Consider the following 26,196-nt stretch of genomic DNA (forward strand, 5'->3'; position numbering starts at 1 on the left):
AAATGCTTTATTTTTGTTTTCAGTTTTATTGAGATCTAATTGACGCATCACATTGTGCAAAAATTTTTAAAGATTTTATTTATTTATTCATGAGACCACACACACACACAGAGAGAGGCACAGAGATACAGGCAGAGGGAGAAGTAGGCTCCATGCAGGGAGCCCAACGTGGGACTTGATTCCGGGTCTCCAGGATCACACCTGGGCTGAAGGCGGCGCTAAACCACTGAGTCACCCAGGCTGCCCACATTATGCAAATTTAAAGTGGACAATGTGACGACTGGATAAACCTATGTATTGTGAAATTACCACAATAGGGTTAGCTAACACCCCCATCACCTCGCATAATTACCTTCTTGTGGTGTGTGGTGAGAACATTTAAGAAAATTTAATTTTCAAGTGTAACATATATAGTATCATTGACCAGAGTCATGAGCAGCCTCATTTCAACCAGTCGCCTCTTCATAGGCCCTCTCTCCAGACACAGCGACAATCTGATACACTAAGGTTTGGGGGGTTTAGACATATGAACCTGAGGGGGACATAATTCAATCCACAGCACTCTTCATGAACGTGTTTTGTGAACTCCTTATAGATGAAAAGGGTGAGATCTCCATCCCCAAGAGCAGGACGAGGTGCTGAGGAATGAGGCCTGCTGGATGTGCCATGGCAGATGTGGGATAACCAGAGAGGTCTGACCTCCACAACTGCCAACACTGCGAGGTGTCATTTGGCATCCACAGCTGGCCTTACAGCTGTGTCCCATCAGAACTTACTGCTTGGGTATCTTCCTTGTGAGCCAGCATTGTGCTGGGAAATCTGAAGGTTGGGGCTATGTCTGGTGTGTCTGCTCTTCCAGAACTAAGTGGGTCAAAACATGGGACAAAGAGGGGCACCTGGATGGTTCAGTCAGTTCAGCATTTGACCCTTGATTTCAGCTCAGGTCGCGATCTCAAGGTTGTGGGTTCCAGCCTTATGTCGGGCTCTGAGCTCAGTGTGGAGTCTGCTTCAGATTCCCTCTCTCTCTCTCTACTGCTCCCCACACTTGCACTCACTCATTCTTCCCTCTCTCTCAAATAAATAAATAAAATCTTGAAAAAGAATACATGGGACAAAGACCTCCTGCTGCTTTTCCCTATCTTGACAGCTGCTTGAATCCCATGACCTGGGGACTGGATGCTTCCAGTTATGTATGCCTCTTACTCTTCTCAATAACCCTTTGCAGAGCTGGATATTGAAGCTTGGAAACATGCAATAAATTGCCCAAGGCCAGACCACTCTAACCAGCAAGGCCAGGATTTGAATCCACTTCTGCTGTGTCAAAATCTAACACTTTTCTCTTAAGAGGCATGGTATTATCAGAGAGGGGGAGTCCCAGGGACAGAACCAAGTGGACCCATGCTTGGTTACTCCTGTGAGTTTGGAATTAGGCATTTGGCCAATCCTACTGAGAGTGAGGGGCCAAGAGGTTGAACCAGCCCACCAAGAGGCTCTGTTTGCTTCTTCCCTCCCTGGCCTCTGTCCTTTGCTGCCCTCCTTTTCCTTACTCAGTGGACCCTGATTCTCTGGGAACTTGTCCTGGCATGGGGGCAGAGAGGAGTGGCCTATCCACTGTTTTCTTGGCCCTTGGCAGCTTTGCCTAGGTGGGCAGACCATAGGAGGGACTGGTTAAAAGTCTGTACTGCTCTGACTTCTCTTCCCTTGGTTACTAACACAAGTACAATGTCAAATATGCCACAATAAAGCTGAGAACAAGAAAAGAATCAAGGGCCATGTTTTCTTTCAGAAACTGTTCATGGGTTAGTAGCAATTTAGGGTATATATATATATATATATATATATATATATATATGTAAAAATATATAGAAATTATATAACATATATAAACATATAGACTTTCACAATTAATGCACTATAAGGCCAACATAAATCTGGGCAGTTCCAATAAATTGGGAAAATAAACAAAAACAAGCAAAAAAAAATAGAAACTAAAAGGGAGCACAGAATTGCTAAATTTTGTCTTATTCTCCAAGTCCCAGGGGATTCAGAATAAGAGATTCATGAAAAATAATGTGCATCTCTCCCTAAGGAAGGCATGGTACCCGTCTTTCCTACAGTTAACTCCTTATCTCTGATTAAAATTGTCTTTTTTATTTTTCTATAGAAGAGAAAGGTCACACTCCAAATTTGGACCTGTAGGAATGCTGAAATCAATTTATTTTTTCATATTTAGCTATATTTGTATCCAAGAAATTTTCACAGAACTAGTTAAAATTGGAAATTTGCAGGAATACATCTAAGTGAATAGTTTATTTGATTTGTAATGTAGTCTTGTTCTGACAATGCACACATACCTTAGACACAACAGAGGACAAAGGAAGTCAGGATAGATGTTAATATTCTGTCTAGACATAATTTGATTGTGACTTCTGCAGGAACCAAGCTCAACACGGAGGAAATGGAAACTTATAAACAAGCTTTTAATATCCAATTCTGACTCACTGTCCAAACAAAGACAAGTCGCTACTTAAACCTCAGAAGACCTTAGTAAGTACTGAGTAGAATCCAAATCTATAGAAATTGTACCAAAATGTAACTATATTTTCTCCCAGGCTAACTCATCTTATGGGATAATTTAGGGGAAAATATTTCTTTAATTCAAAATCACATAAGTCAATACTCCCTTATAAACCATCTAATAGATTTCTTATATTTTGGACAATTCATCTGACAAAATTCCCAACACAAAATGTGTCAAGTTGAAACAGATGTTGCCTTACGGAATTGTTGTCTTTCATTCTATATTACAAGGAGGTAATTCTAAGCAAATGAAAGTCAATGAAAACCCTGTGAAGCATCATGCCTTCCCACAACAGACATTTAGTTACAATGATGAATATAATACAGTATCTTACTTTAAGTAGGTTTCAGTTAATTGTGTAAGTGAAGCAGAAAAATGTATGCACACAAGGATGAAGTGGTTGAGTACTCAGGGAGAGAGAGAGAGAGAGAGAGAGAAGTAATAACTGCTTGGATACAGGATGATAGCAAGAGATTAATGTTAATATTTTAGGCATAATGATAATAATGTAGTGATGTCTAAAGATCTTTAGCTTTTAAAGATATATTCTGAAGTGCTTATAAAGGAAAGAATACCATACCTGAAATTTGCTTTAAAGTATTTCAGGATGGATAGAGTGGATGGGATAAAAGTGAAAAAAAGATCAGCCATTAGATGATAATTGCTGAAGGTGATGAGGAATCTTTTACATATATTTGAAATTTTAACAATAAATAGCATTTTTTTAAGTAGGCTCCATGCCCAGCATGGATTCCAACTTGGGGCTTGAACTCACAACCCTGAGATCAAGACTTGAGCTGAGACCGAGATTAAGCGCCTGCTTAACCAACCGAGCCACCCAGGCACCCCAATAATAAGAAGTATTTTTTAATGTTAAGGAAAATTCAAAAATGAAATTAATAAAATAATTCCATTTGTAATAACATCAAAAAGAATAGCTCTTTATGGATAAATTTTTTAATTAGCAATAATCACACCTGGGATAAATTTCATTGGCTATGATAGTGCCACTGCACAAAGCTACAAATAAATTTTTTAAAAGAAGTGCAGAACTTACACTACCCTGAAAAGTGTAAGACCAATTAAAGAAGATCTGAACAATTGGGAAAATAGTCCCTATTCATGAATCGAAAGACTTATTGTTAAGATGGAAATAGTCCCCAAACTGATATGCAGATTACATGTAATTCCAATAAGAATCCCAGCTGACTTCTTTGCTGAAACTGATAACTGGATTCTTAAATTCACATGGCATTGCAAGGGATGCAGAATAGTCAAAATAATCTTCAGAAAGAAGAATGAGGAAGAGGATGAACACTCCTCAATTTCAATACTTACTACAAAGCAACAGTAATTGAGATAGTATGGTTCTGGCACAAGAATAAACACACAGATTGATGGAATAGAATTGAGAGTCCAGGAATAAACCCATACATCTGTGGTCCATTCATTTTTGATGAAGTACTGAGACCATCATCCAATGTGGGAAAGAATAGTATTTCAACAGAGATGCTGAGACAACTGGATAGCCATGTGCAAAAGAATGAAGTGGGATTCTTACCTCATACCATATGCCAACATTACCTCCAAATGGATCAAAGACCTAAATGTAAGAGCTAAAACTCTTTGAAGAAAATATGGGTGGAGTGCCTGGATGGCTCAGTTGGTTGGGCATGGTTGGGTATGTCTGCTTTCTGCTCAGGTCATGATTCTGGAGTCCCTGGATCAAGCCCAAATCAGGCTCCCTGCTCAGCGGGGAGTCTGATTCTCCCTCTGCCCCTCACCCTACTCTTGCTCTCTCTCTCTCTCAAGTAAATAAATAAAGTCTTAAAAAAGAAAAAAAGGGATCCCTGGGTGGCGCAGTGGTTTAGCGCCTGCCTTTGGCTCAGGGCGTGATCCTGGAGACCCTGGATCGAATCCCACATCGGGCTCCCGGTGCATGGAGCCTGCTTCTCCCTCTGCCTGTGTCTCTGCCTCTCTCTCTCTCTCTCTCTCTCTCTCTCTATGTGTGACTATCATAAATAAATAAAAAATTAAAAAAAAGAAAAAGCATGGGCATAAACATTCATTTTTGTGGATTTAGCAAAAGATTCTTAGATATGACAGCAAGAACACAAGAACAAAAGAAAAAAAGATAAATTAGACTTCATCAAAATTTAAACTTCGGTGTCTCAAAAGACACCATCAAAAAAGCAAAAAGGCAACTCATGGAATAGGATAAAATATTTGAAAATCATGTATTTGATAAGGAACTTGTATCCTGAATATACATACATTAAAAAAAACTTACAACTCAGTAATTTAAAAAAACACACCACAAATAACTCAATAAATGGGCAAAACATCTGAATTATCATTTTTTCCAAGGAAGATGTAGAAATGGCCAATAAGTGCATGAAAAAATGCTCAACATCATTTGGTCATCAGAGAAATGTGCATCAAAATGACAGTGAGATACCACTTTGCACCCACTCAAATGGCTAGAATCTAAAAGTGAGATGATAAATGTTGGCAGGATGTGAGGAAATTGGATCCCTCATACACTGCCGGCACATAGAAAATGGTACAGCTACTTCAGAAAAGTTTGGCATCTCACCAAAGGATTAAACATCAGGTTACCATTTGACTCAGCAATTCCATTTGTAGGTATATATTCCCAGGTCTTTTCCCTTAAGAAATGAAAAATCTGTACACATATGTCTGCAGCAGCGTTACTAGTAATAACCAAAAGATGGAAACACCACATTGCCATCAACTGACAAATGGATAAACAAAATGTGGTATGGCCATAGAGTCAAACACTTTCCAACATGCTACAACATGGATGAAGCTTGAGAACATTATGCTAGTCTCAGAAGACTACATAGTATATTATTTCATTCATATAAAATGTCCAGAATACGGAAATCTCCAGAGACAGAAAGTAGACTAGTGGTTGCCTAGGTTTGGAGGGCAGGGGTGGTCATAGGGGTTGGTAGCCAAAGGGTATGAGGGGGACGATGAAAATGTTCTAAACTTGTGGTGATGGTTGTGCATGTCTGTGAATATACTAAAATCATTGAATTATATAGTTTAAGTAGGTCAGTTTTATGCTATGTAAATTACAGCTCAATAAAGTTGTTTTTAAAAAATCATCAGAACACACAGACACACATTTGGGACAGACCTAGGAATGTGGCAGTGGCATTGCTGCATAGTTAGTACATCTTTCCAAATCTAAAAAGCAAAACAAGAAATCCATGGAAAACAATTGCAACAAAACTATGGGGGGAGGTATTTTTATGAGCCTCCAAAATACAAAGGGGTAGGGATAAACCATCAACTGCCAGAAAACGTGCTTGGGAGTGTCAGCTTCTGTGCAGAAAAAAGCAGTGGGAAGCTCACTGAGCATGCACACCAAATTCCTCCAGGGTGGTGATGACTTCCTGACTTGACTCCAATTATTTCAAAGTTTTTGATTCAAAGTCTAAAATTATTTGCCTTTGTCCTTACCCTTTGGAATGCAGGGTATTTTTAAAACAAAGATACTTAAAAAAATAAAACCAACATACACTCTACCTCCTCACAACTTTGTGTCACATTTGAATAGTGACTCCACCTTCTTCCCCTTATTCTTTCAGCCAGATTGTGTCCTGTCATTTTTAAAATACCAACTCAAAACTCGTCTCCTGAAGAAAAGACTTCTAGGATTGATCCTTCCAGATTAACCACTTCTCCAGGATGACTCAGAATGACCCCCTCTCGTTCTCAAATGCCTAGTTTCCACTGAATAAATTTCCTCCGGTTGAGGTTTTGTGCGTTTTCCAATTGAGCCTGTCCAATAAGATGAGACATTCCTGGAGAGGAGGCTGTTTTGTCTACATCCCCCACTGTGTCTAGGATATTAAGTAGCAAACAACTGGAAGGCAATTCTAATGCCAATTCCTGAATAATTGTGGGCAACTTGGGACGTTTCATGCAGCACTTTGAACAGTTCACCAACAAATGCATGATTTCTGCTTGCTCATCAAAGTGCTATACATTGCTTTAAAATGATGAGCGATCCTTAAAGAAAACAGTGTTTTTCCTAACCAATCTTGAGGAAAGTGTTGCACTATGCACAGTAAAGTTCTTAACAGCTTATCTGCTTTTTTTTTTTTTTAACAGAGCTGTAGCTGTTTTTAATTTAAAAAGCAAAATTGGGGGCACCTGGGTGGCTCAGTGGTTGAGCATCTGCCTTTGGCTCAGGTCATGATCCTGGAGCTCCAGAATCGAGTCCTGCATCAGGCTTTCCGTGGGGAGCCTGCTTCTCCCTCTGCCTATGTCTCTGCCTCTCTCTCTCTCTTATGAATAAATTAATCAAATCTTTAAATAAATAAATAAATAGCAAAATTGTTTCTAGGTGAGCCTAAGTTAAGTTCTGAAACACATTTTCCGTAGCCCAGTCTGAACATAATTTGCATTTGGCTAAAGGAAAGAAGAGAGGGAGATATTATGCAAAGCCACTTGACTGAGCATATTTTATTAGGCTGTCCTCCCACATGAAGGGTAATAGATATACTGATGTGCAATTTACACACTAATTAAAGCAGCTATGTAATGGACCATCTTTTCCAAACAGTTCCAAAGCCTTCCTTTCCATCTCAAACAGGTTTCACCTCTCCTCCTGGGAAAGGAAGGATCAAAGATGGACTATTAACACTTTTTTTTTTTTTTTTTTGCAAGCCTTCTGCATTTTCACTCTTAAAATCTGGTATCATTATGTAACGGTGTAATTAGAGTGCTTAAAATTAATTGGACTTTCAATAATGGCCAGATTTACAGGTGATGAAGGTGACTATTTAAAAGGTGAGGAGTCTGCCTCTAAACTTGATAACAACCATTTTCAAAAGCAGACTTTATGTTTTGTTGTGTTGTGTCTCTGACGGCTGCTTTTTTCTCCACTGATGGGAAGTTAATTACTCAGCACACCCCAGAGGAATCATGTTCTTTAATGGCTAATGCAAACTTCTCAAAATAACAAATTGAAAACATAATTCACCTGTCTAATGCACTTCCCTGGAGTCAGTTGGTCAATAAGTATTCACTGAGCATTCACAGCTACAGCTGGCACGCCCATTACCCACCGGAATTTATTGCCTGCTCATCAGAAACCTCCCCCTAGCAGAGAGACCATGTTACCCGTCAGATATACAAATGACAGTTCACCCTTTCCTCTCATAAAAGGACAAAAGAGGGGAAGCCTTAAGGATAGAGTGAAGGAAGCCTCTTCTTTTTTTTCCCACTCCTTTCCTCAGAAATAGTTCAGCGCCCGGGGCTTTGTTTTTTCTTCTTGGAAATCTTTCAAGTTCTACAGAAGCTTGGAATTCAGCACTTCAAAAATTGCCAGTCACACCAGAGCCATCTACTTCTGAACTTGGACTTAGCCGATTACCGGTGAGATCCTCTGTTCCGAAGCTCTGGGGCTTGCCAGTGACGGGGACCAAGGAGGTGAAAAGCTCTCCTGTGAGATCTGCGAGAGCCCTGAAGGTCCTTGACTCTTGCATATGCCTCACTCCGCCAGCACCCTCCAGAGACTCTGCTTGCCCCATAGAAGCAACCTCCAACACCGGCAGGGAATAGGAGCAAGCACCCCAGAACTGACCCCTGTACCCCATAACACACGTACCTAAGGGTCTGGCCCTCTCTGGCTCTGTTACCAGCTTCCCCCTTATTCTCTGTGGTTGCGACCATCGCTAGATTCCTTGTGTGGCTTATGAGCGTCCCAGCTTGCTGGCTCTCCACCCTGCTAATCCCTCGGATATTTTGTACGTCCTCATTGTCTGGAGTGAAACAGCCTGCTTCACAGCCAACACTGGCTCCTGGCAGCTCACTTCCAGCACCCACCATGCCCCTTCAATAAGGGACTTATAGGCATGAGGTGGGAAGGGGAGTCTGGCTGCACCCCCTGAGTATATTCCCCAAATTGTCACATTTTCAACAATTCTCCAATGACAATGTATCCATTGGTTACTCCTCTGAGCGCAAGACCACGGTGAGACAATGCTAGGACAGGACCCATGAATGCCAGATCCGCATGTGGTCCTATAGGAGTGGCACAGAGGATCAAGGAGTCCTCCCGCAGCCCCCAGCGTCACTCTTCAGACATTCAACCCGGGCCTGGCCTCCGCTCACTGGGAAGAGGGCCTGGAGAAGAGAGGCAAAATCTCATTCTTTGCTTTTTGGTTTCTTGTTTATTTGTTTGTTTCCTCTAGTTCTTCCTGCAGACATCTCCTGGGAGGCTATCTGGTGGAGGTGATCACACAGGCTTTTAGCCTACTTGCTGATTGTTAAAAAGCTGACCATCTCCCTATCCTCTCTGCAAACGGTAACTCACAGTAGTGAGTAGTAGGCGTGAGTAGTAGGCATGAGACTACTGCCTTCAAGCTTTAGACAGTAGCCACAGACGACGCTGACTCAGAAAGGCAAGAAGCAGGTGTCCATTCTTGTTTTTTTTTTTTTTTTTTTTAAGGACCAGGGTGTATGTGGGCCTGATGAAGTAAGATTTCAATCCAAAACTGGAAAACACTTATTCCTACCTGTTAAGAACTGGATCCTATGTTCAATGCTTTCAATATTTACCCAGAATCTTTTGTTTTGTTTTGTAGACAATTTGAGCATGGAAGCTTTGATCAGTGTAAATGTAGATCTGATCAAATATTTACTTGCAATACTTAACTTATTAACTTAACTGTAATACATGTTACAAACTATGTTCAATAATACACGAATGTAGAAATATTACTTTTTCCGTGCTCTTATTTCTTCAGTTTTATGCAGACTCTTTATGTGGTGCTGTGTAAGTATCTCTCATTACCAGAGCTAATTTTGAGGCTCTAAAATAATTTTCTAAAGCACACAATTTTTAGTTCTTGACCAAGTTAAGATACAGAACGTTTTTTAAAAAGATTTGTTTATTTATTTATTTTAGAGAAGGTGGGAGAGGGGCAGAGAATCTTAAGGAGTCTCTGTGCTGACTATGGAGCCTGACATAGGGCTCCATCCTAAGACCCTGAGATCACGACCTGAGCCGAAACCAAGACCCTGCTGTTTAACCAACTATGCCACCAAGACACCCAGAGATAGAGAACTTTTTGAACATTGTATTATGCTGCCAATGGAAATTCCACTCGAATCACAAATATCCATTCTCATAATTAATTAAATGCATGGTATGTGCTGAAGGCTGGTCTGTACAAGCATACCCTGAATGCCACTGGTAATCACTATCTTGAGAACATACAGATCCTGTCCTCCCTTCTGTATTCCCATCAAGTAGAATATGTAGAAGAATGTGTTCTTCAGCTTTCAAGGTCAGGGGCTCAGAGTGTGGCCAACACAGAGTATCTGCTTTGTAACTAAGAATGTCCCTGTGCCAGGCCTCATCTTTTGGGAACACTAGCAGCAAGGAGGGAAAGGCTACATACAGATAGTTGCTGAGCTAGTTGCTACACTATCAAAGTCTGCTGCATGTAGACTCCATGCTTAGAGTCCCCTGGGCTAAGCCGACACACTGAGCTAGCTGACTTTCCATGCAACGTGTACACGATCTCTCCGTAACTTGAATAATCACTCTATTCCTTTTTATTTATCTTTTTATTATTTATTTACCATAGTCACAGAGAGAGAGAGAGGCAGAGAGAGAAGCAGGCTCCATGCACCGGGAGCCTGACGTGGGATTCGATCCGGGGTCTCCAGGATCGCGCCCTGAGCCAAAGGCAGGCGCCAAACCGCTGCGCCCCCCAGGGATCCCCTCTATTCCTTTTTAAATTGATCTTTATAAAGCCTGTGTGCTGTGACATTCAGTAGTTTAAAGTTAAGGTCATACCTTCAGGCTAATGGCTAATGATTAAACCTGTGCCAAATATCTTCCTTTTTTTTTCAATTTATAATCCCTTAGGTGACCTCTACCAATATCCAAAATGAGCATTTTAAGTCCCTTTTTAAAAATATTTTATTTGGGACACCTGGGTGGCTCAGTGGTTGAGCATCTGCCTTTGGCTCAGGGAGTGATCCTGGGGTCCTGGGATAGAGTCTCGAATCAGGCTTCCCGCAGGGAGCCGGCTTCTCCTTCTGCCTATGTCTCTGTCCCTCTCTCTCTGTGTCTCTCGTGAATACATAAATAAAATCTTAAAAAAAGAACAGGAAGTTTGCATGAGAATCTGGTTTCAAGAATAACTCTACCAGTATGAACTTCATGCTTTGAATCCCAAACCTCTTCTGATGTTTCTTGTCTGAAGAATCATCCCACGTTGCAGACCACAGTTTCTGCCCTACTACTCATTCTTCTCTGGGTTTCTACCATTCTGTTCTCTGCTCTCTCTACTCCTTCCTGTCACTTGCCTTCCTTTTTTTCTCCCTGAAACAATTACTGTGGGCCCATGACTTTGACATCACTCTCAGTTCAGTTCTTCTGAGCCCCAGGTACAAATATTTATCTTTCTACTGGACATCTTCAGCCCGGTACACATCTCAATGTGTCCAAAATAAAATGTGTTCTTTCCTCCTAGACAAACTGTTTATCCTTTTTCAAACTAATCTTGGTGTCTGTCTACAAGCAGCAAACGCAGTGTTCGTATGTTAGAAATGTCTTCGCTTCTCTTTCTTTCCCTCTTGAATGATAGTTTAACTGTGTACCGACTTATGGTTGAGATTATTTTTCCCTTCGTACTTTGAAGTTGTCCCATTGTCTTTTGGATTCTATTTTTGGTAGTTGAGATGTTTACTCATAATATAGTTGTTATTGTTTTAAAGTTGATATGTCTTTTCCTTTGGTAGCTTCTAGAAGCTTCTCTTTGAGTTTGATAATTTGCAGTTTCTCTAGCGGGAGTGTCTTGGTATGGATTTGTTTGTTAACATATGAGGACTCATTATATCTTTCCACTCAGAAAACTTATAAGGCATGAATCCTTCAAACACTAATTCTATCCCTTTCTGTCTATTCCCTCCTTTTGGACTCTTAGCCATATGTTGAATCTATCATTCTTGATTCCATGTGTTTTATCTCCCGTCCGTTATTTTCCAAACCTCTGTGTTATAGTCTTCCTGGTGTCAACTCTAGCTCTCATCAGATCAAAAACCAGTAATATTCTTAAAAAATTGTAATGTCTAAAATGTTCTTATTTCTAAAATATATGTATTGGGAAATGGGCTGTCATGACATCAATGCCACTTGTAATGTGGTCCTAGTCTGCTTTTCCATGACTTTTAAACTAATACACTCCTTTTAGACCACCCAACGACAATTTTCCAACACTTTCTCATTCTCTTTTCTCATTCCACCCTGCAGTTAAGTGGGGGCTGTTCAGCTCTATGTCCTATCTCTCTGGTGCAGGGACTGGCCTGTGGCCCAGGCCCATCCTGTCATAGATCCTAATCCTGCTGGCAACAGTAATTGTTCAGGGATAGTAATTGGTTCACGACGAGAGCTTGGCTAATTTTTCACTTTTCTAAGTGGGATGAGTGGTAAAAGTTCCCCTTCTTCTGGGGCAAGTGTTGGCAGAATTTTTCTTTAAAGAACCAGCTAGCAAATACTTTAGGTTTTGCAGATCAAGAGGCAAAGTAAGGATAATGGTATAGGTATTTATATTTCTGAGAGAAAAGACATTTTTACAAGAATTTTATTGACAAAATTCAAAGTGTAATAATGATTGAATGTTGTTTTCTATAATCCAAGTCTATTAGTAAGAATAATAGAATCCTTTCTTGTGAATACCATTGTGAAAACTGTATTCACAAGAAAAGATGATTGGTTGAACTGGTGTTCAATGTAAGTATTCCTATTAAAATCAATTACAGGATCACCTGGGTGGCTTAGCAGCTGAGTGTCTGCCTTTGGCTCAGGGTGTGATCCCAGAGTCCCCAGATCAAGTCCCGCATAAGGCTTCCTGCATGGAGCCTGCTTCTCCTCCCTCTTCCTATGTCTCTGCCTCTCTTTGTGTCTCTCATGAGTAAATGAATACAATCTTTTTTAAAAAATCAATTACAGGGGATCCCTGGATGGCTCAGTGGTTCAGTGCCTGCCTTCTGCCCAGGGCGTGGTCCTGGAGTCCCGGGATCGAGTCCTACATCAGGCTCCCTGCATGGAGCCTGCTTCTCTCTCTGCCTATGTCTCTACCTCTCTCTCTGTGTGTGTCTCTCATGAATAAATAAATAAAATCTTTTAAAAAAATCAATTACAAATGTTCACATGCTAATGCTGAGACAGTGTGTATTTCATTATTGAAAATATCTTTCAATACAGGTAAGTGCTGTCAAATACTGATATAAACTCATAATTTTATTGAGATTATTCATTCTTTGGAAGTCACTGCTACAATTCTATGATTCTTTTGATATTTGCATTTAGTATGCCATTGCATTTAAAATCAACTACTTCCAGTGAAAGAAAGGTTGGCTGAAGCTCAATTCCATAGTTCAATAGTTTCTGCAATATGGAAATTTGCTTTTTGCTTGCATCAAGATTTAACAAACATTGCTGAAACTGCAGGTTGAACTAAAAGAGAATATATATATATATATTTATATATATTCTATAAAAAAGAATACACACACACATATATATGTATATGTATATACATATATATATATATCCTCTGCACATTTGTGTGGGAATGCAGATAACAGTTAACTTTTGACAGCGTGCGAAGTGTATAAAGCTGCTTGACACAGTGTCTGATATAAACGTTAGTTTTTGCTGAAATGGTTTTCCACGGTTTAAGTGTTGGCATGTTAGTGTTGTCTTGCCTTCTAGTTTCTGGATGAATTCACTGAGAAACATTATCAAGTCTGCAGCAGAAGTGAATTTCTAAAGCTATTTGGTGTGTGATAATAGGGGTTAAGTGCAGTTCTTTTTGCTCAGAAATTCCACCTAAGCCCAGTACTGAAACAAGGGCAGTACAGCCCTGCCCCTGCTGAGCCATTGAATCCCACGTGGTCAGGCAATTCGGGATTTTCAGTTTCCATCTGACAAAATACTCATGAAACTGACACTGGCTAAGCCCATTAGAGTGAATAAAGTCCACTGTTGATGCTGTTTGTTCAACAGCACACAAGATATTGAAATATTTTCTACCACGTACCTATACCTACTGATGAATACTACAATGAGTAATTATTATAGTAAATTTGTCCAGCTAAATCTTTTTTCTACTTCACACGTTTGGATCAGTATCAGAGTAACACATCTTAGCAGATTCCACTTCACGTTGGACTGAATTAGTATTTTCTCAGCCTCTTTGGAAATAGTCTTACCTATAGTTCTTTCATACAGACTATAGGCACTAATTTTTTGGTTACTTCAAGCTCGCCATGGATTTCTTAAATAAATAAGAGCTGAGTAGATTCATCAACATTTGTTGATTTGTCAAGAGCAAAAGAAAACCACTTGAAATCACTATTTTACTTTATCTTATTTTATTATATTTCATTTTTGAGAGAGAGGAGAGAGAGAGAGAGAGAGAGAGAGAGAGAGAGAGAGAGAGAGAGAGATTGTACCAGGGAGGGACAGAGGGAAAATGAGAGACAGAATCTTAAGCAGGTTCTATGCTCAGCCAAGAGCCTGATGTGGGGCTTGATCCCATAACCCTGAGATCATAACCTGAAATAAAATCAAGAGTCAGACTCCTAACTGACTGAGCCACCCAGGCACCCCAAAATCACTTCTCTGTTTAAAAAAAAAAGTCTTCAACTCTGCGAGGAAGTGTTTCTCACCAAATGGCAATAGGTTTAAATGGATCTATTTTCTCTGAACACACTTCCTTGGCTACTGCTGTAAAATACATTTTAATTAACTCACCATTGGTAAATAGTTGTCCTTGCTTAGCTAACAAATGAGCCATTAGGAAATATACTTTGCAGCCTTATTTTCATATTTCACTTTCGTGCAGGAATTCTGCTTGATGAGACTTTCTTTTTTAAGTGCTCTAATTTTTCTGACTGCTGCTTTCCTGTGAATTGAGCGCTAAGTCTGGTAATGCCAACCTATGTCATATTCACTTAGCACGCTGCAGCGTTACTGCATGATTAAAAAAATGCTTTGCCATCGATTCCAGTAATCTGCATTCTCCTGTGCCTTAAAAGCAGACACATTTGAAGCCCACTTTTCTCTTCTTTTTTATATTCTGGCATCATGAGTATGCACTGGTAATAAAACTTAAGATGTTGTGATCTACTGGTATCTATGGCAATTGAATGCTGTCGAGTCACAGCCATGTCACTGCCCTGTGTGGTGTGCTGGGCAACATTTAAAGTGATGAGTGTCACAGATGCTCTCTGTGGTGCCTACTCAACCCTACCCTTGCATTGCCAGTGCAACCAAATGAATGAGTGTGTTTCTATGTTTCAATAGAACTTGATAGACATGAAAGTGTACATTTCATATCATTTTCATGTCACAAAACAGTATTCTCTTTTTGATTGTTCTTAGCCACTTAAAATGTAAAACCAGAGCTTGGGTGGCTCAGTGGGTTAAGTGTCTGCCTTCAGCTCAGGTCATGATCCTGGGGTCTCTGGATGGAGCCCCACATTGAGCTCCCTGCTCAGCAGGGAGTCTGCTTCTCCCTCTGCCCCTCACCCCACTGTGTTCTCTCTCTCTCGCTCTCTCAAATAAATAAATAAAATATTTTAAAACAATAAAAATACATTTTAAGAAATGTAAAACCACTCTTGACATGTAGGCTATACAAAAGCAAGAGGTCAGCCAACTGTAACTTGTTGACCTTGAATAGTAATCCTAGAACTCCTTGGAACCATATTTCCTTTGTTTAAAGGCAATTCTATCCAGGATAAGAGAATCTGAGTGTGTGTGCATATGTGTGGTAGAGACATATAGACAGACAGTTATTGGGTTCCCAATTCTAGACCCAAAGACTCCAGTTTCCATTGTCCTTCCTTCGGTTTTGTGAATAATTCTAGCCTCCTTCCTTTGAGGACAAAGTTCAATTTTGTCATTTGCAACTGCAACTCTTCTAACAGTACTACTGAAGTTATCGATTGCCAGCAACCTTAGACTGGATAAAAACATTTGCTTTTCAAATGCTAAGAGAGACAGAGCTGTAAGAGTAATAACACAATACCTGAGGGCTCCATTCTACTGATCTGATGAAAGACTGCTTCAGGGATAAGGATGGTTAGTATGACACTTCTCTGATTTCCTTTTTTTTTTAAATTTTATTTATTTATTCATGAGAGACAGAGAGAGAGAGAGACAGAGACACAGGCAGAGGGAGAAGCAGAGGGAGAAGCAGGCTCCATGCAGGGAGCCTGACATGGGACTCAAACCCGGTCTCCAGGATCACACCCTGGGCTGAAGGCAGCGCTAAACCGCTGAGCCACCCAGGCTGCCCTCTCTGATTTCCTTATGGCGCCTACTGCTAAGTCACAATCTGCATTTTTTGTAATATCTGCTGTTTGTGATCATCTTTATAAGGGGATATAACACGTGTAAAAATAGATATTTCCTTTTTCTTCACTTAGTGAAGGCAATTGTCAGCATGCCTTAAGACCACATTTTCTTTATTTTTTTTTAAGATTTTATTTATTTATTCATGAGAGACACACAGAAAGAGAGGCAGAGACATAGGCAGAGGGAGAAGCAGGCTCCATGCTGGGAGCATGTGGACTCAATCCTGGGACTCCAGGATCATGTGGGACTCAATCCTGGGATTCCAGGATCATGCCCTGGGCGGAAGGCAGGCATTAAACTGCCGAGCCACCCAGGCGTCCCAAGACCACATTTTCCATACGACATTTTTGTTCTTGAGAATGTGAAAAATAGGGATGAAATGATCAGAAAAGTCCAAAGAGTTAACAAGTACAAATGTGAAGGATTTTATTGAAATCAACCAATAATGCTATTGCTAATTATTGACGTTCTCAATCCAGCATTATTATCAAAGTTTTGAGGAAGCACATTTTTTGCCAACGCGTATCTATTGTTATAAGAGCCAGATCTTCTGAGCAAACACTCTAACAAAGACAGCATTGATAAAAGCAAGAGTTACTGGTGTTAATGGAGCATCCTTTCTATGCCAGGTACTATATGGTCTCATATATAGTACTATATGGTACTATACTATCTCCAACCCTCTCAGCAACCCTGAAAGGTATGTACTATTCAACACATTTTACAAATGGAGGCTAAGTACCATGTCCAGAGCCATATGAGATGTGGGGTCAGAATTGGAATCTGCAATCATTCGACTTTAAATATTAAATGCTGTGCCCTCTCCTCCTCAACCACGGTGTGGCTGGTAGCCATTCTATGGTAGGGTAATGCAGAGGTCTCTGTTACAGGAAACCTTAGTCTAAATTGCTAAAGAAGGCTTACCATGCTTTCTCATGACACCATGCATAAATACACCTCTCTCCTCAACAGAAGGGGACATAAGAGTATGGGGATCAGAAAAATCCTTGAGTGCTACAAGATTTCACAGATACCTATGATTCATTTCATTTTGGAACAACATGCACAAATCACAATGAGACACTTCTCTCTCTTTCTCTCTTTTTCATTTTTTTTTCTGTTTCTCTTTTTCAAAGACAGGATGTTGCAGTGAGGATAAAGGAAGGTCCCAATGCTGAACTGCTCACAACAGTGATCATAACGTAATCAGACACACATACCTTTATGTTCTATAAAGCTTCAGAAAGCTTATTAGGCCAACTAAATTGAACTTCTAAGTGACCGCTCACACAAATTGTGTATGGAATGTTACAGCCTACTCTACGAGGCCCCTGTTTCTTTGTAGTATGACATTGCTTTAATTTCAGCAAAGTACAAAGTAAATTACCACGTGTATTTGATAAAATAATTCAGAAGGATTTCCTTTGGGGGATTTTGACAGAAATCTTTGAAAGGGCTTTGGTGGGTATTTTTGGTGTTTTTCTTTTCTTTTCTTTTTTTTTTTTTTAATGTAAGAATACATTTATTGGACCAGGAGAGAATACCAAACCAGAAAAGCCACATTTCTGTTACTTAGTTATAAGCTCATGAAATTCAGATTCTTATCACTTTAGAGTGAGGATAGAAAGTAGGAATGATTCCCTTTTTTGTAGTTGTGGTAAAATACACATAACATGAAATTTACCATTTTTAAACATATAGTCTGGTGGCACTAAGGGCTTTCATACGCCTGTGCAACCATCACCACCATCTGTTTCCAGAACTTTTCATCTGTCCTAATGACCCATTAAGTGTGACTCCCTGTTTTTCCCTCCTCAGTTTCTGGCAGCCACCATTCTACTTTCCTGCTCTGTGAGTATGTCTAATGTAGGTTCCTCATACTCATGGAATCACACGGTGTTTGTCCTTTTGCGACTGGCTTATTTCGCTACTTAGCACGACATCCTCAATGTTTCTCCAAGCTGTAGCAGACATCTCCTCCCTTGTCAAGGCTGAATAACCTTCCACCACATACACACCACGTTTTGTTTAGCCATTCATTCACTGATGGAAATCTGGGGAGTGTTATTTTCATTTTATTTAGAAATTCACCAAGGGATATCTTTTTTGAAGTTGTTTTCCAGGGAAAATCTCCCTTAGGCAAACCCTGCATCCAGGACCCTGGTCTATGAAGGGAGGAAGAAGGCCTTTGGCAATTTCTTGAGCTGCTATGTTATCACTGCTTAATGCTTGCCCTTGAATCTGTATAGGAAACAAGGCTTACCTATCTTTAAAACGAATAAACTGATACCTACTTGTACTGACTCTAGAGCCTGTTCTTCCTTCCTTCTCTGGGTTTTATTCTGCCCAAACATTTCAGTGTTGACCCATTAATACTGGAAAATTCACTCCTTGAGCCTTGAGTTCTGACACTACCTTATGATGGCGATCTGCTACCCCCATGAGGTCTTGCCTTTCCCTGATGTTGGTAATTTAAAAGCAATCAGAAAAAAAAAAAAAAAATACGGGATCCCTAGGTGGCGCAGCGGTTTGGCACCTGCCTTTGGCCCAGGGCGTGATCCTGGAGACCCGGGATCGAGTCCCACATCGGGCTCCCGGTGTATGGAGCCTGCTTCTCCCTCTGCCTGTGTCTCTGCGCCTCTCTCTCTCTCTCTCTGTGACTATTATAAATAAAAATAAAAAAAAAAAAATCTTTAAAAAAAAAAAGAAAAAATAAAAAAAATATAAATAAATAAAATAAAATAAAAGCAATCAGAAAGCTGCATATAAAGTACGAATAAAGTAACTGCTCTTTTAACGTGCGTCTAAACATCCATTGTCCTTCACAATGATCTTTGAAATGTCTGTAGAATTATCTTCACATCTCTGCTATGAGTTTGACTACTTTACAATCACAGGGTGCTGCCGTGGCTAATTACCTCGTCCCCTACTTAGCTTAATTCGGTCCCATCCCAACTTCCTGTACTGCTGGCATTGACTGTGGGTCCAGACAGCGAAGTACAAGTGGAGGATGTCAAGACGTGGGCTATTTCATGCACGGTTCTGCATGTGCCAGATGCTTGCCTGCTTGAAGTGCTTTACTAAATGATAACTAGTTGTGCACCAGAAAACCCAATAAGAGTAGATCTCATTGTTATAATTCCATGGCTTCATATGCTAACAGGGAAGTCATTTTTTTCCTTTAAAAAAAAAAAGATTTTATTTATTTATTTACTTGAGACAGAATGTGCGTGCACAAGAGGTAGAGAGGAGCAGAGGGAGAGGGACAAGGAGACTCTGTGCTGAGCATGGAGGCCAATGCAGCACTCAATCCCACCACCCGGAGATCATGACCTGAGCCAAAATCAAGAGTCAGTCATTCAACAACTGAGCCACCCCGGCACCTCAGGAAGCCATTTTCCGACTGTCTGCTCCCCTGACTTCTTGCTGTGTCATTGCATCTCACTCTACTTCTGGCCATGTATACCACATATAGTTGTACAGGTTATGCATTAATTAAAGGTACAATATCATAGATTAATATTAATAAATAATTTTTATGATTTATTATAATATCATAATTTATATATTTACTATGAGAACTTCCTGCCGGATAGAAGTGAGGTATTTTGAGAAAGAAGGGCCTTTTTCTGTTTCTTATGAAAATGCCATATTTTGCATTCTCTGCTTCTGAAGATCCCATACAGGTGTTTATTTACACACATGTACATGTGCATGCCTGTGTGTGTGTGTGAGTGTGCACGTGCACACACACACAAAATTTTCTCATCACTCTTTGTGCCCACAAAATTCTCATTTTAAGTTTTCTCCCTTAATATGTAAAGTATTATAAGGTCTTGGGATGCCTGGGTGGCTCAGTGGTTGGGCACCTGCCTTCAGTTTAGGGCGTGATTCCTGGAGTCCCAGGATCAAGTCCCACATTGGGCTCCTCGTGGGGAGCCTGCTTCTCCCTCTGCCTGTGTCTCTGCCTCTCTCTCTCTCTCTCTCTGTGTCTCTCATGAATAAATACAATCTTTAAAAAATGAAGTATTATAAGGTCTGAAAAACATGGTTTCGTGGCTGATACCTAATCCACTGAAGTACTGATTAGTTCACTGTTGCCTTATAAGACAGTGCTCTGACTAAAGTCCTAGGTCAGTTTTAAGGAACTCATTATTATCAGGCTACCTTCCAGCTCCTTGGCTATTTTAGCCAGGAATATAGGACTGCCTTTACAGTAGACAAGGAAGGATGCTGCCTGCAGGATATGACATGGAGACTTTGCTCAAAATGATCACCTCCAATGGTAGTTTTTAGTACTTAACAATTCACCGAAAAATCCCTGAACTAGAAGGAAACTTGCAGATAGAACTAGGACAACCAAAAGTGCCCTGGGTCTCCCAACCTTGCCCCAGTCTTCCCCAACCACACAGGCATCACTAACATCACAGCATGTCACCTGCTGGGTCTGGAAGCAGGAGACCTTCCTAACTCCTGCTGCGAGCAACCACTGCATTGCTCCTGCAGTTGATGTGCACTTGAAATCTCTTTGCCAATTCTGAATTCTAGACCAGGAGTCTCATTAAAATGCAAACACCTGGGAGGAAAATATTTTCAGTCTTCACTGAGTAACACCTCACGAAGACCTGTCAGCCCGCCATAAAACATGAGAGTCTTATGTGATTAATTTTTCTCTCCTTTGACTGCTACAATCAACTAGACCTTCCATTGTTCTGCTTCTGAAATAACCCTCAAACTTATCTCTGTGCCATTTCCCCCACAACTCCTGGCGTGTTCCTCCTCCTGTCCACCTGGGCTGTTGTGCCTACCATACCCGGTGCCCCTCCCATGACCCCTTTTCCACTCTGGCCTCTGTGGTCAGGAGACCTGCCTGACAATGGATGCCACTGCCCAGGGAGGGCCGGTCACACCCAGCATCTATGGACTAAAGACCAGACTCCGAGCCTAATTGGGCTTGGGAAGGTACTTTAAGGAGGACACCAGGGTATTTTGTAGAAAGGGAACTGTATTTGCTTTGGAACATAGGAAGGGGAGGCCACCAGGGTATGAACTAAACAAGGGGAAACAAAATGCGCTGTATAGAAATAAACAGGAATTCCAGGGTTAGGGCCAGATGGAGGGCCTGGGAGTGGGGGACAGGGCAGAGGAGAAGACAGGAGTACATGTATGTGTGTGTGTGCATAGAGGGGAAGGGATGGAAGACTGCACAGATGGCCATCCCCAGTGGTGCATTGGTCAAAGATCTCTTAGGTGACACTGCTGTACATGAGTTCTGTAATCAGACAATGAAGTAAATGGACAGTGGGTAGTGGGCAGGAGCCAGGTTTCTCACTGAAAGTAGCAAGGGAAGAGGCTAGAAGGATCCATGTAGCAATGGATTGGAGTTGGAGACATCAGGATGAACACATTCTGGGCCTGGGGTAGGAAATATACAAGATGAATGAACCTGGAGCACTTGCAGTGGCAGAAAGTAAGGAAATGCTAAAAACAAAAAACAAAACACAAGACAAAACCAGAACACCCAACCACAGTGAATGAGGGTAGATCACAGGTGCACAAGAGCCAACTTAAAGAGCTCCCAGGGACCCAAGCTGAAACAATTTGAGCAATGAAATAAACAAAGTGGCATTGCATTACAACTGAAGGCACAAAATAATATCCCTAAATCCCTACTGGATGATAGATTGTATAATTAAATAATTGGATATTATGATAGGTTTGATGAGACAAAAATTCCACATAATTTATATAGATACACCCCCTCTCAAGGAGGTGGTACAGAACTTCCAGCTTCTCAGGTGCAGGCTGTGTAGAGTGGCTTTCTTGCAAAGACAGAATGGAAAGTGGCAAAGTATAGCCGTGCAGTGGAGGAACCTGACAAACACGCCTAAGCCAGGCAATCAAGGCCAACATCAGGCAGTCACAAATCATGGTGACAGTATGAAGCCCTGACATGAAGGGACATAGATCCTATGTAAATGCAAGATGTCAATGACAGGAGAAAATGAGTGCATGAGAATGCTCTGTACTTTCTCAATTTTTCTGCAAGTCTAAAGCTGTTATTTTTTTTAAGTACAAAGCTGTTAAAAAAAAAGCCTATTTTTTAAAAAGACTCCTAGAGATGGGAATGTTAGATATACAATTTCAAATTGTTCATGTGGCTGGCATATTAAACCCTCCTGTGTCCCCAAGCCCAAGAGAAGGTCCAGTGCACTCACTACGGTGGTGGTGGTGGTGCGACCGTAGGGCAGGAAACAAGAGACCCGCCTCTCCTCTGCTCTCTTTTGAGACCCACGGCAGTAATGTCCTCTACAGAGGGACTCCAGGGCATGCATCAGGGTCAGCACCCAGCAGAAAGCAGCAGTGACCTGTGGCAGAGCTGGCCTGGTGTGGAGAAGCAGCTTCATGACAGGCAGTTCTTTCTCAAGTATCTTAGTGGAAGATGTGTTAGTCAAGGTCTAGTCAGTAAAACTATCCTAAGTATTTCAAACATTAGAAATGTAATACAGGAGATTGGTGACAAAGCTGTTGGGAGGCTTATGAGGACAAAGAGGAGAGATATTAGAAGAATAAGAAAGAATACCCAGAGTTGAGAAGCAGTGAATGCCCAAGGGTGCTCAGCCCTGGAACAGCTCAGAAGAGAGGCACTGATTCTCTGACAAGATGACAAGATGACAGCTGGGGTTTGGAATCACCTACCTTTGCTAGTGAATGGCTAATGCAACCACTAGCAACTTGCAGCAACCACTAGCAATGGCTACACTGGAAGAGCCAGAAGCAGAAGTTGTCTCTCCCACTGGTCTTCCACGAGGACCTCCGAGGGGCAGATCCTGCCAGGGGCTGGACCATGCAGTGCATGTACTCCTGCAGAACAGAACAGAGGCCTCTGGGGATCCCTGGGTGGCTCAGCGGTTTAGCGCCTGCCTTCAGCCCAGGGCATGATCCTGGAGTCCCAGGATCAAGTCCCACATCGAGCTCCTTGCATGGGGCCTGCTTCTCCCTCTGCCTGTGTCTCTGCCTCTCTCTCTTTCTGTGTCTCTCATGAATAAACAAATAAATAAATCTTAAAAAAAAAAAAAAAAGAAAGAAAGAAAGAAAGAAAAAAAAAAGAACAGAGACCCCAAGTACAGATGGAGGCTGAGGCCACCGGTAAGTAGCCAGCAAAGAAAGTGACCCTTGGCCAGGGCCTGACTGACTCATGGTTTGTACTAACCCTCAAGGCCTTCCAGAATGTTTTCTTTCCAACATTTATACCTTCTCCTCTCAATCCCTGTCCCTCCAGCCGGACAAACATCCCACCGTTCCTTCTGGAAGCCTATCCCTCCCCCTTGCCCCTGTCCTTGCTCTTTCCCCAGGGAAACCCCCCACACAAAATCTTACCAGTTCTTTTAAATCCTGCTGACGTAGCCCTATTCTGCCAAACCTTCCTCTCCCTGTTCTCACCTGGAAGCACAGATGTGCTAGTTTAAAAGGAAAACAAACAAAAAAAGGCAGCAGCAGCCCTGATTTATATCCATAGGTTATTTCTGTAGTACAAACACTCCCGCTGGAGCTGCTGCCTCTCAACTTTGGTGAGCATGTACCCACAGACCTGGTGCCCCATACTTCCTGGGAGCAGTGTTTCTGTCTTGTGAAATTTCTTAGCCATCGACAGAGCCTGTCCCACAGCCCTCACCATCTGCTACCAGGAATTACAGTTGTTTCTGCGCATGTTTTCACTCTCCTGCAGAGAGCATCCTGACCTAGGGGCAAGGTATGAACTAAAACCCCATCCCCAGGCTTCCAGTTACTGCCTAAACTCTTAAGGTTTCAGTCCCTCTATTAAACACAGCAGCAGCAATGGTGTCCCTATACCACAGGGCTGCTACAAGAATTTCAGGAGATCATGTGTCAAAGCATCTTGTGGAACAGGCCCTGGCATGTGATAGAGGGGTAATAAGTGTTATTTCCTGCCCTTCGTAGATTTTTAACACTCTAGAACAGGAGCCATATCGATTCAATTCTTAATTACCCCTTGTAACTAGTAATTGCTCAAAAATATTCTTGTTGGGCAGCCCCAGTGGCCCAGTGGTTTGGTGCCGCCTTCGGCCGGGTTGTGATCCTGGAGACCCGGGATGGAGTCCCACATTAGGCTCCCTGCATGGAGCCTGCTTCTCCCTCAACCTGTGTCTCTGCCTCTCTCGCTCTGTGTTGTCATGAATAAATAAATAAAATCTTTTAAAAAAATATTCTTGTTAACATATCCACAGAAAGAATGATGTCATTGATAGCAAGGAGGAGGCGTGGGGGTGGGGACATAAGCACAGGCCTGTTGGGGGAAGTGGAGGTGGACTGGTTGGAACAAGACAAGAGAAAGCAGAGAAGGGGGCAGAGGGAATGACAGACCAAAGCCCACAGATTCCCTGATGAGTTTGGAGGACCTCTTTGGTACCTCTGTTTCCTTGCGCCTTTGCACCTCCACTGGGCACGAGATGTGCTGTTGCCCACTTCCCAATTCTGGCTTTGGTTGAGCTGGAAATCAGGGTCTTGGGCCACCAACAGCTTTCCTGGTGGTAATGATGGCAGCAGCAGCATTTTACCTGTAGCCACTGATGGCATTTCCATATACTTACTCCAGTGGGGTAGGAGAAATTGGGAATGGTGTATGGTGGCAGAAAAACACTCAACTAGGAATGTGGTTCTGCCTTTTTGTTCAGAAATAGCATGTGTTTCATTGCTGTCCTGTTTGAATCGATAGATACCTATCAATTTAGTTGATAGGAATCTATTAACCAAATCGTACCTACAACCGAATATGTTTGAAACCCACTTACGATTTTCCCAGTAGGGCAAGTGTCAACAAAATCTTTTTCATATCTGTCCCTTACATTTAATCAAAAAATCACAGAATCAGAATCAGAGGAGCCCAGGGCCCTGCCTGCCCTAGGCGCTTCGGTGCAGCAATCATAGATCTAACCCAAATCCAAATCCAAAATGTTAATGATAGGTGAACTAAGATTCACAGGCAAAAAGCGATTTGTTCAAGGCTCAGAGGCGGACTCCAGAACCCCTGCGTGTGTGGGAACACAGGCTTCTGGCTCCCACCGTAGGGCTCTGTCTGCCTCCACAGGAAGTGAAGGAAGTACCACCTGGCTGCTCCCATATTTTCAGAGACTGGGATCCAGGCATCTTGAAAGTGGGCCCCTCCATTTGTGGGCAGCATGACAGCAGGGTGGCTCTTCCCGCCATAAGGCTGCTCAGCGTGTTTCCTTCCATTCACCGATTCTCCCAGAGAGTTCCTGGGATACGCCAGGGATAGGGGAAGGTTGTATTGCATCACACAATCACAGCATTTGCACTGTGTGGTTTCAGGGCTGTAACGTGTTAGTGCTTTGGGTTTATTGCTAGTCGTTGACTATTCTTGGAGGCTTCTCGGGAAGCTAATACAAAGTATCTAACTGGCAAATCGGCCTGGCATTCCAGGGACGCTGGTGCTCCTCCGATTTCTCCCCGACGCTCTCAGCACTTCCATCCGGTAGCTCCCCAGCATTTTCTGGGGCTCACGGGCTTGGCACCGCAGGCCTGCGCGGACCATGCCCTCTCCTGTACCGGGGCCGGCTGCTGGTCCTGGTGCCTGGCGCGGCTCCGCGTTTGCAGCGGGCAGTCCCCGATGCTCCGATGCTCGATGCTCGCGGCCTGGGCACACCGAGCCGGCACCGCCGCGGGCGCACACCGCCGGGCCACGGGGTCACAGGTGGGCGCCCCGGGGCACCCGGAGCCGACACCTTCCGTGTTTCCTCCGGGACGGACGGCGCGCCGTCATTCCTCCCCTTCCCTGGTGTGTCCTAATTCTGTACCGCCAGCAGTACGTGTTCATAATAATAACAACAAAGCTGAGACAGACCTCCCAGCGGGTCAAGGCCGAGAACCCGCCACCGGGCTCCGACTGCAGCGCGGCCGCAGGATCGAGCCTCTTCCCGCCCTGTTGCGGCCGAAGCCACACAGCAGCCCACGGGGCCGGCCCACTTTCTGAAAGACGCGCTCAAAGAACTTCAGAGACAGGCCCAAATTCCGCATAAACCTCTCCTGGCTCCCGGGGGCCCCGCCGCCCGCTGGGCCGGGCCCGGACACCAACGCGCCCCAGGTAGGACCCCGCCGGCCCCGCGGGGAAAGCGCGCCGGCACGCGCATGCGCCGCGCACGCCCCGCCCCCG

At 42.5% G+C, this 26,196-nt stretch overlaps 1 long non-coding RNA gene and 1 other non-coding gene across 2 annotated transcripts; both read right to left on the minus strand.

Annotated features, from left to right (window-relative positions):
• Nucleotides 1–3,464: 3,464 nt before the first annotated feature.
• LOC112675754 (U4 spliceosomal RNA) lies at nucleotides 3,465–3,603 on the minus strand. The gene has a single exon (XR_003146044.1). It is a non-coding gene; the product is annotated as a U4 spliceosomal RNA (small nuclear RNA).
• Nucleotides 3,604–14,053: 10,450 nt separating this feature from the next.
• LOC118350121 (uncharacterized) lies at nucleotides 14,054–26,167 on the minus strand. Its single transcript, XR_004803381.2, has 3 exons — nucleotides 24,436–26,167; nucleotides 22,704–22,868; nucleotides 14,054–21,419 (listed from the first exon to the last, which is right to left on the minus strand). It is a non-coding gene; the product is annotated as an uncharacterized LOC118350121 (long non-coding RNA).
• Nucleotides 26,168–26,196: the final 29 nt, after the last annotated feature.

This window comes from Canis lupus, chromosome 10 (genome assembly GCF_003254725.2).
Source record: "Canis lupus dingo isolate Sandy chromosome 10, ASM325472v2, whole genome shotgun sequence".
NCBI lineage: Eukaryota > Metazoa > Chordata > Mammalia > Carnivora > Canidae > Canis > Canis lupus.